An 11,428-nucleotide genomic window follows, 5' to 3' on the forward strand; every position below is an offset into this window, starting at 1 on the left:
GACGACGTGAGGACGGCGGCGGAGGACAGGTGGCGTGACGCGATTCGCTGCGGCGGGCGGTTGGACGTGTCCGGCCGCCGGGCGGACATGTCCGGTGGCGCGGGGAGGAGTGGATCTAGGGTTCATCCGCGAAATGATCCGAAATTTCGGGGAGGGGTGGTCTTTTATAGGTAGAGGGAGCTAGCAGAGTCCAAATGAGGTGCGGTTTTCGGCCACGCGATCGTGATCGAACACTCTAGATGATGGAGAGGGTTTAGGTAGGTGTTGGGCCAAAATGGAAGGGTGTTGGGTTGCCACACACACGAGGCCTTTTTGGTCCCTCGGTTAACCGTTGGAGCATCAAACGAAGTCCAAATGGTACGAAACTTGACAGACGGTCTACCGGTAGTAAACCAAGGCCGCTTGGCAAGTCTAGGTCCAATCCAGAAATGTTTAACCCCCACACATGAAAGAAAGGTAGAAATGACCACCGGAGGAGAACGGAGCGCCGGAATGCAAAACGGACAACAGGGAAAATGCTCGGATGCATGAGACGAACATGTATGCAAATGAAATGCACCTGATGACATGATATGCAATGCATGACACGCAAGCAATGACAAGGCAACAACAGCGAATAACTGGAGGACACCTAGCACATCGGTCTCGAGGCATTACAACACTCCACCACTACGAGAGGATCTCGTCCCGAGATCTAGAATGGCACCGGAGGGAAAAACGGAAGAGAAAGAGAAGAGGTAAAAATAAGTTGCTTCTTTGACAAACGAGTGAAACCAAAAAACCTTGAAAAGGTTACACAAATTGGAGAAAAGAATACAACGAAGGTGAACAAGGTCGAAAACACTCCGTTAGAAAAGAGGGACAAAGAACATTGCGAAAACCTTGAGGTTTAAGGGCAAGATATATATTGAAACCACTCCGGTTAAGTCAAGATAGAGAAGGATTAAGAATGATATAATTTGGACAGCACTCCGTCTGAGAAGGGACGCAAAACTTGATAAGATGAGAGAACTTGAATGAAGGACACGACACTCCGGTTAAATGGATAAGCGCGAAAAGAACACGATCCTGACAAAATAAGAAGATGGGTTGAAGAGAGCAACATCACATGCCTCCGGAAGAAAGAAATAGAAGATAGATAATTGAAAGAAAAGAATGGGGAAGAAAATGCCAGTTTCTGCCACAAAAGAGCTTGAGAGGGCATCCTTAGGAGGAGGGTCGAACGGAGTTGTTGGAAAACCAACAACGAAAGGAATAAGATTGATATGGTCTTATGAAATACATTTCAAATTATGAGGTGACAACCTGGCACTCATGGGAAAAAGAATTGGATTGATAAGAACAAGGAGACGAGAAGCTATCTCACCGGGAGGATAAATGAAGAACTTGGATCATTGATAAACACCATAAAAGCGACAATCTTGAAAGGAAAGCTTTAGGTGAAATATAACCCAAGATAAATCGAATGACGAGATTGATGGATTTAAAATATCTCATCCTTGACAACATGTGAATCATGAAACATGAACTCAAATTATCAAGAATGACATAATACCACCTCCAATAATATGGTAGAAAGAATTGCACTCCAGATTGCACGAAGAAGAAAGCTTTAGCTTCTTTGAAGAGAATGTTGATGAACACTTCGAGAAGGAAATTAAATCCTTGATGAAACCATCATGTAGAGCCTCCATGAAGAACTTTGGTAACAAAAGGATGATCAAACGGAAGGAAAGAGAAGTTGAAAACACAAGGTGAAGCCTTGCGATGATTTGATGGATCTTTGGAATGATAATTGAAATAGCTTTGGGCTCCGGAAAATAAAGATGGACAACTTGAATCGAGAATTTGATGAACCTCCGAAATAAGGAAATTAATCACTTGGATGAAATGAAAAATAAGAATTACGTTGTGCGCATCCTTCACCAATTTAGATTAATGACAAGCCACGGAATTGGCATACTACTTATTCTCGTAGAAAAGAATTAAAAGAGATATATCAAAACTTGAGAAGGTCTTCAACAAGTCACCGGTAGGATAGAAAACAACGAAAGAATTAGTATGACAACCAAGGAAGAGATCTTGAGCGAACCACCGTAAGAGTTGAAAATGAAAGTAACAAAGGCACAATTCACCGGAAAGAATTGGAGAACGAATGAAGATACTTGAGGTAAAATAAATATATGAAAACGAAGAGATCACGAGCTGATTGGAGAAATACTTGAATGATGCACCGGTAAGATTTGGAGAACCATAGCTGAAAGCTGAGAATGAATAAATTCTGAGATGATGGGCTCCGTAGAAACAAACTGAAAAGAATCTTGAATTGCTCCGGATAGGTGAAAAGAATTCTCACAATCAAAACAATTATGAGAGGATGGCCTCGAATTAGAACCACGAATCTCTGAGAGAACGGATAAGATATGGAGGTAAAACTCTTCTTCGGTCTTCAAATGACGACGAAAAACACCACCAAGAATTATTGAGACACTCTGGGATGATTAAAAGAGGAGAAGTTGAGCCAACGATGAAAAGAATTCAACAGATCTTGGAGAAAAGCATTTGACTGATGATAAATCATTCTTACGTCAAACTCCGAAAAGAAATTTGAGGATAGCTTCGGGAAAATAAGAGGAGTCAGGTAAGATCCTGGAAAAAGACCTGTGGGTTAGGGCCCACTCAATAGAAACACCGTGAATGATTCAAAAGAGAGGTTGCACCAGTTGAGTTACATGGCTTGAATGATATAACAATCTCGAAATAGGTTGAGCGGATCTTGGATGACAAGACGAGCCTTCTGAGATATCTTCAGCACTCCGGAACAACTGAATAGCGAGAGGTGAATGATTAAGAATTTCACCGGCATGAGAAAGCATTTAAATGAGGAAAAGGGTATGATCAACACCAAAAGCTTGATTTGAATCCACCGGAGAAGAAAAAGAACGAAGAACGATGAACTAGAAGCTCCGTTAGTATCTTCATGAGAATCACCGGATAAGAACATTGAAGGAAAAGAATGGAGAGGCTTCACATCAATAAGATGGATACTCGATTAAGAGATCTGAATCCTTGGAGAAAACAAAGGGAGGTAGGGTGGGAAAAAACAAAGTCAAATTAGAATGGATGAAACGAACCCCATTGAGAAGAACTGATACTTGATCTTGCGGTTGTAGAAATGATCGGATCCATTTGAAGAGAAAACACGTCGGTGAAAAGGATTGACAAGACAATCTTGATGATCAAGAAGGATTGGTATCCACATCGGAGTATGAGAACACCATTTGGGGAAGGTATGGAATCAACACTTGACATTGAAGTAACTCGAATACCACAACTCAAAACAAAACAAAGGATTGGCTTGCAGAATAAGCCGGAACAAACATATGATAGAGATTTCATCCGAAGTTTTCATGGTGGGGCCTACACGGGCTCGATCGTACAGCACCATCATGTACAAGGCAGTGCACATGACATACGAAGCGTCCCCGAGTCGGCATAGCCAAGGACTCTTTAAGACACAACGAGACCACTGTAAAACCAACCGTGGATAGGCGGACCACTAGACGTCGAACCCCAATTTCATATCATACATCTGTCGGAAAGATATCCTAAGAGCTACTTGAATTCCCACCTATGAAACTCCCGAACCTTTCCGGTTATGCAATCAGGTGTTGGGGATACAGGGGAAGCATAATATCTCACCCAAAACTAGCAAATCATACATCCAGCTGTATCCATCCTTCAACACATAACCAAGAAACCTTCGGAAATCATCTACCTCAACCTTCGAAAAGCATCCGTTATACGAGTTATGGCAATACTCCCGAACTCCCGCCCCAGTACTGGGTGGCGTCGAGGTTATCTCACTGACGAACTACATAAAGGAGATTTCCGACGCCGGCGTACTAAACTCAGGTATTCCAGAATTGCAACGATAAAATTGTGACGACAACACCTCGGAGCTCAACTCCCCGGGACACTGCCACAACCCCTAAATGACAGGAGGCACCAAGAACAATGTTCTCGTCACAAATCGATCGGAACGGTTCCAAGATACCCGCGTGATCCTAAAAAAAATTAAGTGAAATTTGAGAAGCGAAGAGTCAAAACTCTACGTCAGGATGCCTTACCAGAGCGATGAAGGGACTGGGGAGTAAAAAGAATTCCTAAACTCTCCGATATATAATTCCTAAATGACTCAAAACATTTTTCTAGACACAACTCGCCCGCTAAAAACGATCAAGCAGTGGGGCTCCTAAGGTCGGGGAAGGCTCTGAATACCAACTTGTAATGCCCTCGATGCGGCTATATCTCCCACGTGTCGAAGCACGACTTAGAGGCATAACCGCATTGAAAGCAATGTCGCAAGTGAGGTAATCTTCACACAACCCATGTAATACATAAGGGAAAGAGATACATAGTTGGCTTACAATCACCACTTCACACAATTACATGAATAAAGCATTACATCAACCAGATACAATCAGGGTCCGACTACGGAACCAAAATAAAAGAAGACTACCCCATATGCTACACAGATCCCCGATTGTCCCGACTGGGCTCCACTACTGATCAACTAGAACGAAACAACATAAAGGACAAGATCTTTATCGAGCTCCTCCTTGAGCTTGGTTGCGTCATCTGCACGGACTCATCGGCACCTGCAAGCTGGTTTTGGAAGTATCTGTGAGTCACGGGGACTCGGCAATCTCACACCCTCACGATCAAGACTATTTAAGCTTATGGGTAAGGTAAAAGGTATGAGGTGGAGCTGCGGCAAGCGACTAGCATATATGGAGGCTAACATACGCAAAAGAGAGCGAGAAGAGAAGGCAAAGCACGTTCGAGAAAGTATGATCAAGAAGTGATCCTAGAACAACCTACGTCAAGCATTACTCCAACACCGTGTTCACTTTCCGGACTCCACCGGAAAGAGACCATCACGGTAACACACGCTGTTGATATATTTTAAAATAAGGTCAACTTCAGGTTTTCTACAACCGGACGTTAACAAATTCCCATCTGCCCATAACCGCGGGCACGGCTTTCGAAAGTTCAAAACCCTGCAGGGGTGTCCCAACTTAGCCCATGACAAGCTCTCGCGGTCAACGACGGATATTCCTTCTAGCGGGAAGGTCCGATCAGACTCGAAATCCCGGTTACAAGACATTTCGACAAGGTAAAGCTAAACCAGCAGCACCGCCCGAATGTGCCGACAAATCCCGATAGGAGCTGCACATATCTCTTTCTCAGGGCACACTCAGATTGTCCTAGGTACGGGTAGGCCAGCCCAGAGTTGCCCATGGTGGCCACCGGCAGCTGACAGGTTGGACCAACACTTAGAGGAGCACTGGCCCGGGGGGGTAAAATAATGATGACCCTCAGGAGCGCGACTCCCAAGGGAAAAGAAAAGGCTAGGTGGCAAATGGTAAAACCAATGTTGGGCATTGCTGGAGGAGTTTTACTCAAGGCAAACTGTCAAGGGGTTCCCATAATAGCCCAACCGCGTAAGGAACGCAAAATCCGGGAACATAACACCGATATGACGGAAATTAGGGCGGCAAGAGTGAAACAAAACACCAGGCATAAGGCCGAGCCTTCCACCCTTTACCAAGTATATAGATGCATTAATTAAATAAGATATATTGTGATATCCCAACAAGTAAACATGTTCCAAACAAGGAACAACATCTCCATGTTCCAACAAGGAACAAACTTCAATCTTCACCTGCAACTAACAACGCTATAAGAGGGGCTGAGCAAAGCGGTAACATAGCCAAACAACGGTTTGCTAGGACAAGGTGGGTTAGAGGCTTGGTTCAATAATATGAGAGGCATGATAAGCAAGTGGTAGGTATCGTAGCATAGGCATAGCAAAAGAGCGAGCATCTAGCAAGCAAAGATAGAAGTGATTTCGAGGGTATGATCATCTTGCCTGAAATCCCGCAAGGAAAAAGAACGAGTCCATGAAGAAGATAAGCGGACGTAGTCGAACGGATCCTCACAAACGCGACGTTACCAGAACCAACCTGAAGAAGCAAACACCGGAAAGAAGCACACAACATAGTAAACAACCGACACATGAACATGGTATGATATGCGAGATGCGGTATGCGATGCATATGCATGATTTGCAAAGGAATGAATGAACCTGGCTTCAACTTGGAAATCCAAGTGTGCCACTGGAAAGGTGAGATGAAAACGCTTGAAGACGATATAAAGATCACCGGAATCGGAGTTACGGTTTGGAAATGGCAAGCAGTTCAAATATGGCACCAATCTGCGATATACAGCAAGTAGCCATCTAAATGCAACAAGATGAACATGCTACAACACTCAAACATGGCAACAAAATACATGGCAGGGATCCATTCATGATGCTTAACAAAAGATGAACACTGAGCTACGGCCAATTCATCCATTAACAGGCTCAAACAAGCATGGCAAAAATGCATTTGGTAAACAGATTTCAGACTTAGTGAAATTAACTCTTGTGTGGAATTTCAGATCAGGTAGCACACTTTGGAGCATGAAAACTATAAGCTACATGGCCTGAACATGGCAAAGTAAAGCATGGCATGGAGCTACTCAAAGAGCTTAACAAAAGTCCCTTAGTGACCTTGAGCAAAAAGGGATCAGAGAATACAATTGCAAGCATGTGAACATGGCAAAAACATAATCAGATCACAGACTTAGTGAAAAACTGGAGCATGCAAATCAGATATCAAGTAGGCATGTTAACGAGCTCGATGCACTCACTATAGAGCATGACATGACAATCTAAGAATGCACCGATCAAGAATACACATCATACAAACTAGACATGGTAAGAACAATAACATAGCATGCACGGATCAACTACAACATCCTCGGCAAAATCGCTAACAAGTAGACAATCTGCCCAGATTCACGAAATAGCAAAAGTAGAGCTCGATTGACTCAAGCTAGGGTGTTCCATAAATGCAAAAAAAAGACATGGATGGATAGATCACTACAAGATTACCAAAACATCCTTACTGATCATCCTCAAAGAGGCACGGATCACTAGGAAACAACATGAACATATGGCATAATGAGATAAAGAGATCAAGGTCTTAGTGGAAATGCTAAGTCCCTGAAATCAGCATTAACGAACGCACCACTTTGCAAGGTTGTGCTAGTCACCACACACATCACAAAAATACATGGGTTGCACCTCTGGAAAGATGGCAAAGTATGTAAAAAACATATGTAGAGCTCATGGGCATATCATGCACACAATAATCATGGCAAAAATGACAAATAGCTACTTGGTGCAGCAGATCTGACAATTAACTCAAATAGCTCTCTTCCAACAGCATTTCGGGCATCAAGATGAGCTCAAATGAAAGTGATGCAATGAGATGAAATGATGTGCTCTCTGCGACGAACATTTTGATATGCTATATGCCCAAATCGGAAGTACGGGTGATGAGTTATGGCATGATGAACATGGGCATTTGAAACTGGGAATTTCGGGAACTTGGTAGAAATCGACCTCGGGTGAACAGTGGTCAACGGGGGCGATTCGCGAGGATGACCGGCTCGTCGGCGAAGGTCGCCGGAGATGGCAGGGGCGGCGCCGGCGAGGAAGATCCGGGGCAGATCCGGGCGCGGACGCCGAGGAACGGGCCGGACGGCGAGCTTGGCGAGGCGAAGGTAGCGGCGAGGTGCGGGCGCCGGTGAGATGGCGCGGTGGCGCGGCGAACTGCTCCGGCCGGCTCGGGCGGCGAGCATCTCCGGGCGGTGGCGCGGAGGAAGCGGCGCGGCGAGGCGGAGGGAGCCGGGCGGCGGGGTGGCTCCCCAGGCGGCGGCGCGGATCTGGGCCCGCGCGGGCCCGCGATGGGCTCCGCGGGCCGGTGGCACGAGGACGGCGGCGGAGGACAGGTGGCGCGACGCGATTGGCTGAGGCGGGCGGTTGGACGTGTCCGGCCGCCGGGCGGACATGTCCGACGGCGCGGGGAGGAGTGGATCTAGGGTTCATCCGCGAAATGATCCAACATTTCGGGGAGGGGTGCTCTTTTATATGTAGAGGGAGTTAGGAGAGTCCAAATGAGGTGCGGTTTTCGGCCACGCGATCGTGATCGAACGCTCTAGATGATGGAGAGGGTTTAGGTGGTTTTGGGCCAAAATGGAAGGGTGTTGGGCTGCCACACACATGAGGCCTTTTCGGTTCCTCGGTTAACCGTTGGAGCATCAAACGAAGTTCAAATGGTACGAAACTTGACAGGCGGTCTACCGGTAGTAAACCAAGGCTGCTTGGCAAGTCTCGGTCCAATCCAGAAATGTTTAACCCCCACACATGAAAGAAAGGTGGAAATGACCACTGGAGGAGAACGGAGCGCCGGAATGCAAAACGGACAACAGGGAAAATGCTCGGATGCATGAGACGAACATGTATGCAAATGAAATGCACCTGATGACATGATATGCAATGCATGACACGCAAGCAATGACAAGGCAACAACAGCGAATAACTGGAGGACACCTGGCACATCGGTCTCGGGGCGTTACATACTACCAGCCCCTCCGCGAGCACCACGTTGAGGCGCGCTAAGCTGTAAGCGCCCTTGCTAGATCCTTCTAATTCATCTAAATATACAAATTCAAGAGTTTGTCATCCAAACACGATTTGGTATTGAAAACCTCATTGAGATTCAATGAGCCAATTCAGTGGACAACCAAACAAGTGAATTTGTATCCCTGTCCATTTCAATTTCCTTGCTGAATTGGTATTCCAGCCAATTCAATACGGAGCCTTTCAATACAGACATCCAAACAGAGCGAGGCTTCTTTTGGTTCATAGGATAGGATTATCATAGAAATAGGAATCTTGTAAAAAATGAGATGACATCTATCTCAAATCCTATGAGTAGGAATAGGAAACAAGATGTCATTTGGTTCACACCAAAGGAATTTTTCCATTGAGTCTAGACTCTTTTTTATTTTCTATGAAATGTGGAGGATAGGAACCAATCCTATGTAGGAATAGAAATCCATTCCTATGAACCAAAGGGCTCTAAAGGAAAAAAATCCTATAAGAATCTTATCCTCTAGAATTCCTATGAAATTCCTCTAAACCAAAGGAGGCATAAACTAATTAGACTAGCCACAGTGGGAGTAACTTCAACAGTAATATCGAGTCCAACTCAGCAAATTTGCTTATGTGACAATGAGTTAATAAAGAGATAGGTAGTTGTAGTAACTTAGCTAATTACTGTAACATCACATGTCCCAATGCAATATGAGTCTATAACCTAATAAATGAATCTTTGCATGTTACCACACTTAAATTACTACCCACTATGAAGGTAGTAACATACTCTATAGATATGTGTATGTTACTAGTTTATGTTAGGCTGGTCATAGTGGGAGTAACTTAGCAAGTAACATAGCGCATTTCAAGACAGGTTTGCTTATGTGACATAGAGTTAATGAGGAGAGAGGTGTTTGGAGTAACATAATATGTTACTGTAACATAACGCAACCCAAAGCAAAATGAGTCTATGATGTAATAAATGCTATCATCTACGATACTACTTGTATGTTACTTTGCACTATGAAGGTAGTAACAAAGACTAGTGTCATATGCATGACACTAGTCTAAGTTACTCCCCACTATGACTAGCCTTACTATCCATTGTGGATAGTCTTAAGGAATACTCGTTACAAAGAACAGTCCACTTTCTCAGATTGCAACAAGTGACGCACATGCAGCGCGCCACTTGTCGCAACCTAGGAGTTTTCCCTTTTTTCGTAGATTCGCTTATTCAAAATGTTTTATTTTTTACACCGTGCGTCCAAATCTTGAACCATTTTCATCATTGGATTTCTCGTGTCGAGATTTTCAAAACTAGATCACATGTTGATAGATTTTGACGATCTTTTTTTCGTGAAAAAATCGGACGAAAAAAACCGGGCGAAAAAACCGAACCGAGAGCACGGTTTTTTCCCTTTCCGAAAGAGGCACGCCCGTGCCTCTCGCGAAATCACACCCGTACCTCTTATGGAAGCAAAACCGTGACTCTCGTGAAAGGAAAAAAACAGAAAATGCGTTTTTTCTGTTTCCGAGAGGCACGGCCGTGACTCTCGCGAAAGCACAACCGTGCCTCTCGCGGAAGCAAAACCGTGGCTCTCACGAAAAAAAGCAGAAAACATGTATTTTTTTCCTTTCTAAGAGGCATGGTCGTGACTCTCACGAAAGCATAACCGTGCCTCTCGCGGAAGCAAAACTGTGACTCTCGCGAAAGAAGAAAAAACAGAAAACACGTTTTGTTTTTCCCTTTTCGAGAGGCACGGTCGTGACTCTCGCGAAAGCACAACCGTGCCTCTCACGGAAGCAAAACCATGACTCTCGCAAAAAAAATAGAAAACACATTTTTTTTCGTTTTCGAAAGGCACGGCCGTGGCTCTCGCTAAAGCACAACCGTGTCTCTTGCGAAAAAAAAGTGACTTTCGCGAAAGAAAAAAAACGTGTTTTTTCGTCAAATTTTTTTTCGAAATTTTTATTGAAAAGCTAAGGAAGACCGGGAGAAAATCAAAACGTCGAAAAAACCCAGAAAAAAATCATTTAAAAAGCCGAAAACGCGTGCCGAAAAATAAATAAAATAAAATCCGGAGGGAGCGTCCAGAGCGCGACACGTGGCGAATGGCTGAGAGCGCGCCAAGTGACGCTGATCGTTGCGAGGCTTCCGAAGAAGCGCTCATTAATTAGTTGCTCCCGCGTCAAAAGGAGGAGCCTTCGCTGAAGCAAGTCGCACTTGGGCCGGCCCACGTACGATTTCGTTCACTACTATTTTCCTTGTGTCTTGTGGGGTTTTTTTCGTTTTTCTTTTATGGTTTTTTCTTCCAGTTTTTTCACTGTTTGGCTGGTATTCTGTTGTTTTGTTTCGGTTTTTTATTTTTCTGTTTTGATTCCTTTATGTCCTTTCATTTTCTTTCTTTTAAGTTTCGTTTTTTTATTTTCTGTTTATGTTCTTCTTCTCATTTATTGTGTATTTGTATAAAAAGTTCACCATGTGTTACAAAAATCTTCAGTGTATTAAGAAAACGCTCATCGTATATTATGACATAGTTCACCTTGCACTGTAAAATTGTTCATTGTGTATTACAAAAATGTTCATTGTATATTATTAAATTGTTCAACATATATTAGAAATGTTCACTATGTATTACAAAAATGTTCATTGTATATTATTAAATTGTTCAACGTATATTAGAAAATGTTCATTGTGTATTACAAAAATGTTCATTGTATATGACGAAATTGTTCAATGTATATTTAGAAAATGTTCATTGTGTATGTAAGTTTTGTTCATCATATATTAAAAATTTGTTTAACATATACCCATAAAATGTCCATTTTAGTACTTTAAATTTGTTCGGTATTTTTTTACAAAAAAGTTCAGTG

This window comes from Triticum aestivum, chromosome 6A, assembly GCF_018294505.1.
Source record: "Triticum aestivum cultivar Chinese Spring chromosome 6A, IWGSC CS RefSeq v2.1, whole genome shotgun sequence".
NCBI lineage: Eukaryota > Viridiplantae > Streptophyta > Magnoliopsida > Poales > Poaceae > Triticum > Triticum aestivum.